This window comes from Ranitomeya imitator, chromosome 1 (genome assembly GCF_032444005.1).
Source record: "Ranitomeya imitator isolate aRanImi1 chromosome 1, aRanImi1.pri, whole genome shotgun sequence".
In the NCBI taxonomy this organism is placed as follows: Eukaryota; Metazoa; Chordata; class Amphibia; order Anura; family Dendrobatidae; genus Ranitomeya; species Ranitomeya imitator.
Genome location: NC_091282.1, coordinates 663,649,636 through 663,658,473, shown reverse-complemented (window position 1 = coordinate 663,658,473; position 8,838 = coordinate 663,649,636).

Genomic DNA, 8,838 nt, shown 5'->3' with positions numbered 1-8,838 from the left:
GCAGCAAGAAACGCAGTCGTGGCTGGGCACTGTAGATCTTGAGGCAGGCAAGGTAGTGAGTGATAACGGAAGGAATTTCATGGCTGCCATCTCCCTTTCCCAACTGAAACACATTCCTTGCCTGGCTCACACCTTAAACCTGGTGGTGCAGTGCTTCCTGAAAAGTTATCCGGGGTTATCCGACCTGCTCCTCAAAGTGCGTGGACTTTGCGCACATATCCGCCGTTCGCCTGTACACTCCAGCCGTATGCAGACCTATCAGCGTTCTTTGAACCTTCCCCAGCATCGCCTAATCATAGACGTTGCAACAAGGTGGAACTCAACACTGCACATGCTTCAGAGACTGTGCGAACAGAGGCGGGCTGTTATGTTTTTGTGGGAGGATACACATACACGGGCAGGCAGTAGGATGGCAGACATGGAGTTGTCAGGTGTGCAGTGGTCGAAGATTCAAGACATGTGTCAAGTCCTTCAGTGTTTTGAGGAATGCACACGGCTGGTTAGTGCAGACAACGCCATAATAAGCATGAGCATCCCCCTAATGCGTCTGCTGATGCAAAGTTTGACGCACATAAAGGATCAGGCGTCTGCACCAGAGGAAGAGGAAAGCCTTGATGACAGTCAGCGATTGTCTGGTCAGGGCAGTGTACATGACGAGGTACCGGGCGAAGAGGAGGTGGAGGATGAGGAGGATGATGGGGATGAGTATATTTTTAATGAGGAAGCTTTCCCGGGGGCACGGGAAATTGGTGGCGTGGCAAGGCCGGGTTCTGGTTTTTTGAGGGACACAAGTGACGTAGATTTGCCTGCAACTGCCCCTCAACCAAGCACAACCGCAGATTTGACAACGGGAACTTTGGCCCACATGGCGGATTATGCCTTGCGTATCCTCAAAAGGGACACACGCATTACAAAAATGATGAACGATGACGATTACTGGTTGGCCTGCCTCCTTGATCCTCGCTATAAAGGCAAATTGCAAAATATTATGCCACATGAGAACTTGGAACTAATATTAGCAACAAAACAATCAACTCTTGTTGACCGTTTGCTTCTGGCATTCCCTGCACACAGCGCCCGTGATCGTTCTCACACGAGCTCCAGGGGCCAGCAGACCAGAGGTGTTAGAGGGGCAGAAATCAGAAGTGGCGTTGGACAGAGGGGTTTTCTGACCAGGTTGTGGAGTGATTTTTCTATGACCGCAGACAGGACAGGTACTGCAGCATCAATTCAAAGTGACAGGAGACAACATTTGTCCAGTATGGTTACAAACTATTTTTCATCCCTTATCGACGTTCTCCCTCAACCGTCATTCCCATTTGATTACTGGGCATCCAAATTAGACACCTGGCCAGAATTGGCAGAATATGCATTGCAGGAGCTTGCTTGCCCGGCAGCTAGTGTCCTATCAGAAAGAGTATTCAGTGCTGCAGGTTCAATACTAACAGAAAAAAGGACTCGTCTGGCTACCCAAAATGTAGATGATCTAACCTTCATTAAAATGAACCACAACTGGATTTCAAAATCTTTTGCCCCACCCTGCCCGGCTGACACCTAGCTTTCCTATGAAAAGGTCTTGCCTGTGGACTATTCTGAATGACTTTTCCAATCTCGTAATTTTCTTCACCTGATTGTCCAGCATACGACATGTTTCCACCTCACGAAATGGCCAAACTCCCCACACGGGGCCGTGCTATCGCCACTTTGCGCTTGGACCCTTGAGAGTGCTGTTTGTCTGAAGAGGTGGGTGTGGCCGCTTTTGGTCGACGGCACTGCCACTGGGTCCCTCATAGTACAATAAAGTGTCTCTGGCGGTGGTGGTGCGCACCCAACGTCAGACACACCGTTGTAATATGAGGGGCCCTGTGCCTGTACCGCCGGCCACAAGACAGTTCCCCCCCCCAGCTCAAACAGTGCTCTACCACTAGCAAAATTATCTCTCACAGCTTCACCAATGTGTAGTCTAGCCGCTGACATCCTTCAATGCCTGGCACTGACAATACCATTGTTTTGACATTTTTGTTATGTTAGGCCTTCGAAGCCTGTCTGCGGTCCCTTCTTTCTACAACTACTACACTGACCAGGCCACTGCTGGCCGTGTTACCCTGGAACCAATTTAAAAGTGCCTACAGTCAGCCCAATTTTGTTATGTTAGGCCTTCGAAGACTGTCTGCCGTCACTCCTTCCACTAGACTTCCACTGACCATACACTGCTGCCCATGTACCCCTGGAACCAATGTAAAGTGCCTACAGCCAGCCCAATTTTGTTATGTTAGGCCTTCGAAGCCTGTCTGCGGTCACTCCTTCCACTAGACTTCCACTGACCAGACCACTGCTGCCCGTGTACCCCTGGAACCAATTTAAAAGTGCCTACAGCCAGCCCAAGTTTGTTATGTTAGGCCTTGGAAGCCTGTCTGCGGTCACTCCTTCCACTAGACTTCCACTGACCAGACCACTGCTGCCCGTGTACCCCTGGAACCAATTTAAAAGTGCCTACAGCCAGCCCAAGTTTGTTATGTTAGGCCTTGGAAGCCTGTCTGCGGTCACTCCTTCCACTAGACTTCCACTGACCAGACCACTGCTGCCCGTGTACCCCTGGAACCAATTTAAAAGTGCCTACAGCCAGCCCAAGTTTGTTATGTTAGGCCTTGGAAGCCTGTCTGCGGTCACTCCTTCCACTAGACTTCCACTGACCAGACCACTGCTGCCCGTGTACCCCTGGAACCAATTTAAAAGTGCCTACAGCCAGCCCAAGTTTGTTATGTTAGGCCTTGGAAGCCTGTCTGCGGTCACTCCTTCCACTAGACTTCCACTGACCAGACCACTGCTGCCCGTGTACCCCTGGAACCAATTTAAAAGTGCCTACAGCCAGCCCAAGTTTGTTATGTTAGGCCTTCTAAGCCTGTCTGCGGTCCATTCTTTCAACTACTACTACACTGACCAGGTCACTGCTGCCCGTGTACCCCTGGAACCAATTTAAAATTGCCTACAGCCATGTGTTATTATTTTAGGCCTTCGATGCCTGTCTGCGGTCACTCCTTCCACTAGGCCTCCACTGACCACACCACTGCTGTCCGTGTACCCCTGGAACCAATTTAAAATTGCCTACAGCCATGTGTTATTATTTTAGGCCTTCGATGCCTGTCTGCGGTCACTCCTTCCACTAGGCCTCCACTGACCACACCACTGCTGTCCGTGTACCCCTGGAACCAATTTAAAATTGCCTACAGCCAGCCCAATTTTTTTATTTTAGGCCTTCGATGCCTGTCTGCGGTCCATTCTTTCAACTACTACTACACTGACCAGGTCACTGCTGTCCGTGTACCCCTGGAACCAATTTAAAATTGCCTACAGCCATGTGTTATTATTTTAGGCCTTCGATGCCTGTCTGCGGTCACTCCTTCCACTAGGCCTCCACTGACCACACCACTGCTGTCCGTGTACCCCTGGAACCAATTTAAAATTGCCTACAGCCATGTGTTATTATTTTAGGCCTTCGATGCCTGTCTGCGGTCACTCCTTCCACTAGGCCTCCACTGACCACACCACTGCTGCCCGTGTACCCCTGGAACCAATTTAAAATTGCCTACAGCCAGCCCAATTTTTTTATTTTAGGCCTTCGATGCCTGTCTGCGGTCCATTCTTTCAACTACTACTACACTGACCAGGTCACTGCTGTCCGTGTACCCCTGGAACCAATTTAAAATTGCCTACAGCCATGTGTTATTATTTTAGGCCTTCGATGCCTGTCTGCGGTCACTCCTTCCACTAGGCCTCCACTGACCACACCACTGCTGTCCGTGTACCCCTGGAACCAATTTAAAATTGCCTACAGCCATGTGTTATTATTTTAGGCCTTCGATGCCTGTCTGCGGTCACTCCTTCCACTAGGCCTCCACTGACCACACCACTGCTGTCCGTGTACCCCTGGAACCAATTTAAAATTGCCTACAGCCAGCCCAATTTTTTTATTTTAGGCCTTCGATGCCTGTCTGCGGTCCATTCTTTCAACTACTACTACACTGACCAGGTCACTGCTGTCCGTGTACCCCTGTAACCAATTTAAAATTGCCTACAGCCATGTGTTATTATTTTAGGCATTCGATGCCTGTCTGCGGTCCATTTTTTCAACTACTACTACACTGACCAGGTCACTGCTGTCCGTGTACCCCTGGAACCAATTTAAAATTGCCTACAGCCATGTGTTATTATTTTAGGCCTTCGATGCCTGTCTGCGGTCACTCCTTCCACTAGGCCTCCACTGACCACACCACTGCTGCCCGTGTACCCCTGGAACCAATTTAAAATTGCCTACAGCCAGCCCAATTTTTTTATTTTAGGCCTTCGATGCCTGTCTGCGGTCCATTCTTTCAACTACTACTACACTGACCAGGTCACTGCTGTCCGTGTACCCCTGGAACCAATTTAAAATTGCCTACAGCCATGTGTTATTATTTTAGGCCTTCGATGCCTGTCTGCGGTCACTCCTTCCACTAGGCCTCCACTGACCACACCACTGCTGTCCGTGTACCCCTGGAACCAATTTAAAATTGCCTACAGCCATGTGTTATTATTTTAGGCCTTCGATGCCTGTCTGCGGTCACTCCTTCCACTAGGCCTCCACTGACCACACCACTGCTGTCCGTGTACCCCTGGAACCAATTTAAAATTGCCTACAGCCAGCCCAATTTTTTTATTTTAGGCCTTCGATGCCTGTCTGCGGTCCATTCTTTCAACTACTACTACACTGACCAGGTCACTGCTGTCCGTGTACCCCTGTAACCAATTTAAAATTGCCTACAGCCATGTGTTATTATTTTAGGCATTCGATGCCTGTCTGCGGTCCATTTTTTCAACTACTACTACACTGACCAGGTCACTGCTGCCCGTGTACCCCTGGAACCAATTTAAAATTGCCTACAGCCATGTGTTATTATTTTAGGCCTTCGATGCCTGTCTGCGGTCACTCCTTCCACTAGGCCTCCACTGACCACACCACTGCTGCCCGTGTACCCCTGGAACCAATTTAAAATTGCCTACAGCCAGCCCAATTTTTTTATTTTAGGCCTTCGATGCCTGTCTGCGGTCCATTCTTTCAACTACTACTACACTGACCAGGTCACTGCTGCCCGTGTACCCCTGGAACCAATTTAAAATTGCCTACAGCCATGTGTTATTATTTTAGGCCTTCGATGCCTGTCTGCGGTCACTCCTTCCACTAGGCCTCCACTGACCACACCACTGCTGTCCGTGTACCCCTGGAACCAATTTAAAATTGCCTACAGCCATGTGTTATTATTTTAGGCCTTCGATGCCTGTCTGCGGTCACTCCTTCCACTAGGCCTCCACTGACCACACCACTGCTGTCCGTGTACCCCTGGAACCAATTTAAAATTGCCTACAGCCAGCCCAATTTTTTTATTTTAGGCCTTCGATGCCTGTCTGCGGTCCATTCTTTCAACTACTACTACACTGACCAGGTCACTGCTGTCCGTGTACCCCTGTAACCAATTTAAAATTGCCTACAGCCATGTGTTATTATTTTAGGCATTCGATGCCTGTCTGCGGTCCATTTTTTCAACTACTACTACACTGACCAGGTCACTGCTGCCCGTGTACCCCTGGAACCAATTTAAAATTGCCTACAGCCATGTGTTATTATTTTAGGCCTTCGATGCCTGTCTGCGGTCACTCCTTCCACTAGGCCTCCACTGACCACACCACTGCTGCCCGTGTACCCCTGGAACCAATTTAAAATTGCCTACAGCCAGCCCAATTTTTTTATTTTAGGCCTTCGATGCCTGTCTGCGGTCCATTCTTTCAACTACTACTACACTGACCAGGTCACTGCTGCCCGTGTACCCCTGGAACCAATTTAAAATTGCCTACAGCCATGTGTTATTATTTTAGGCCTTCGATGCCTGTCTGCGGTCACTCCTTCCACTAGGCCTCCACTGACCACACCACTGCTGTCCGTGTACCCCTGGAACCAATTTAAAATTGCCTACAGCCATGTGTTATTATTTTAGGCCTTCGATGCCTGTCTGCGGTCCATTCTTTCAACTACTACTACACTGACCAGGGCACTGCTGGCCGTGTACCCCTGGAACCAACATCAGAAAATATAAAAATAAGTATTTTGCTTATAAAAAAGAAAATACTGGTGAGATATCAAATGCAGACATTTTAACATTAAAAACAAACACACAACTCTAATCTGGTACAGTACTAAAAATGGCCACCAGCTACAATTACTTTCTCCTGCAAGTAGTTAACTGAAAGTTTTTTTAAATTGAAAACACACATATGGCATCCACCGAGTGTTGTCCTGTCGCGTCTTCTTTATATTATTGCCGAGAAGATGCAAAATAATGAAAATAATAAAATCATTAATTACCAAAATAATAGAGAAAGTCAACACCACATTGCAAATAAACATTCATTCCAAATAAAGAAGCAGGGCGCGTCCGAGGGTGAGTATATACCTAATAAGAATATAATCACCCTCGGACGCGCAATGCTTATTTCCAACAGCCTTCCTTCCTAAGAATCAGCCCTTCCGTCGTGTAGAGAGACGTTGTGTTACACTCCAAGGTGTTCCCCAGGTTGCCTTTCCTGAGCTTCGATCTTCCGGCTCTCGTTTAGTAGTTCTTGGAAACTACTCTGCATTAGGCCTTCAAATTGGGTATGGGGTGTAGAGAGATGGTGTGTTCCACTCCAAGGTGTTCCCCAGGTTGCCTTTCCTGAGCTTCGATCTTCCGGCTCTCGTTTAGTAGTTGTTGGAAACTACGCTGCATTAGGCCTTCAAATTGGGTATGGGGTGTAGCGAGAGGGTGTGTTACACTCCAAGGTGTTCCCCAGGTTGCCTTTCCTGAGCTTCGATCTTCCGGCTCTCGTTTAGTAGTTCTTGGAAACTACACTGCATTAGGCCTTCAAATTGGGTATGGGGTGTAGAGAGAGGGTGTGTTACACTCCAAGGTGTTCCCCAGGTTGCCTTTCCTGAGCTTCGATATTCCGGCTCTCGTTTAGTAGTTGTCGGAAACTACGCTGCATTAGGCCTACAAATTGGGTATGGGGCGTAGAGAGAGGGTGTGTTACACTCCAAGGTGTTCCCCAGGTTGCCTTTCCTGAGCTTCGATATTCCGGCTCTCGTTTAGTAGTTGTCGGAAACTACGCTGCATTAGGCCTACAAATTGGGTATGGGGTGTAGAGAGAGGGTGTGTTACACTCCAAGGTGTTCCCCAGGTTGCCTTTCCTGAGCTTCGATCTTCATGCTCTCGTTTAGTAGTTGTCGGAAACTACGCTGCATTAGGCCTACAAATTGGGTATGGGGTGTAGAGAGAGGGTTTGTTACACTCCAAGGTGTTCCCCAGGTTGCCTTTCCTGAGCTTCGATCTTCCGGCTCTCGTTTAGTAGTTGTTGGAAACTACGCTGCATTAGGCCTTCAAATTGGGTATGGGGTGTAGCGAGAGGGTGTGTTACACTCCAAGGTGTTCCCCAGGTTGCCTTTCCTGAACTTCTATCTTCAGGCTCTCATTAAATTGTGGTTAAACGGAACAACTGCATTTGGCGTACTAGTTGGTTTGGGGCCTACTATCGGTGTCTGACACTCCTTGCTGTTCTCCTGGTTTCCTGTCCTGAAATTCCGTTTTCAGGCGCTCGTTAAGTAGTTGTTAATGTTAGACTGCATTTGGCCTACTAGTTGGGTTGGGGCCTACTATCGGTGTCTGCCACTCCTTGCTGTTCTCCTCCACTGAACAAAGCTGTGCCGCCTGTTTACTACGGTTGCCAATTTTGAACTGCATTTCGACTACTTACTGATTTGGCCCTACTCTCTGTGTCAGCCTCTCATTCCAGTTGTCCTCCACTGCAATGCCCCCTGGTTATTCCTGTGTTACCAATTTTGAACTGCATTTAGCCCACTTTCTTCTTTGGGCCTATATCTGTGTTTCCACTTCATCGTGCCCATTGCCCAGCCAGTGATAGATGAGTCTGCTGGTACATTGACCCATAACGCAACATTCCCCGTGCACGCTACACAACAACATTGTGACCCTGCTGAAAGTCAGGTTGCTCTTCCCGCATACCATACCACCTTACACGGGGACAAAGAGGAAGGTGCAGATGAAAGTGCAGGTTCCTTCATCAGGTGGGGGGAGGAATACTAGTTGGCGACGTCACTGGCACAGGGCCTCTCATAGTACGCAAAAGTGTTGCTGCCGGTGGGAGGCGCCCCCGCCGTGCAAACACACCGCTGTACTTTGAGGGGCCCTGTGCCAGTGCCAATGCCAACGAGTGGGCCCCCCCTGCTTGCTCAGGTTCACAGCACTTGCAAAGTTGAAATACTTACCTCTCCCTGCTCCACTGCCGTGACGTGGTCCAGATTTCCTGGGCCCACTAATTACTTGAACCAGCCCTACCCCCCACAACTTTAGCCAAATGACCCCCAATTTCAAATGCCTTCCAATTATTATAAGGTAAATTACGCTTGACAAGCTTCATTAAGAAGAATGGATGGTTTTGACATTAAAATGGCCACTCTAGGTGTTTTCCTGGCCCCCACTCACTGCCGACTATGCTGCCCCATTGACTTGCATTGGGTTTCGTGTTTCGGTCGATCCCGACTTTACGTCATAATCGGCCGATTTCACTCGACCCGACTTTGGACATAGTCGGGTTTCGCAAAACCCGGCTCGACTCTAAAAAGGTCAAGGTCGCTCAACTCTACTGCCTACCACTACCTACGATCATCGAATGTAACCAGATCCCAGACAACAGATCTCAAATCCCTACGCCAGATGTAGCAATCCATCACGCTCACTTAAAACAAATAGCACA